Raw genomic sequence first — 216 nt, 5'->3', positions numbered from 1 at the left:
TATATATCGTAGTCTGTGCTCACTTGCACCGCGAGGGTAGAAATATTCATAACTTAAAGCACGGGATTTTGATAACACTTACATACTACACAGTTGGAACTCCTTATACTTCATGGGTGTAACAAAAACTTTATTTCTCTTAGAACACCGTTCCACGTGTTTCAATCTGTTCTCGCCCTCAGGGGCTGTAGCGGTGTTTCTAGCTACAGTACGGGC

This window comes from Hylaeus anthracinus, unplaced genomic scaffold (assembly GCF_026225885.1).
Source record: "Hylaeus anthracinus isolate JK02 unplaced genomic scaffold, UHH_iyHylAnth1.0_haploid 12002, whole genome shotgun sequence".
Lineage (NCBI taxonomy): Eukaryota > Metazoa > Arthropoda > Insecta > Hymenoptera > Colletidae > Hylaeus > Hylaeus anthracinus.
The sequence above is the reverse complement of the archived record's forward strand: the minus strand, read 5'-3'. Positions refer to the sequence as shown.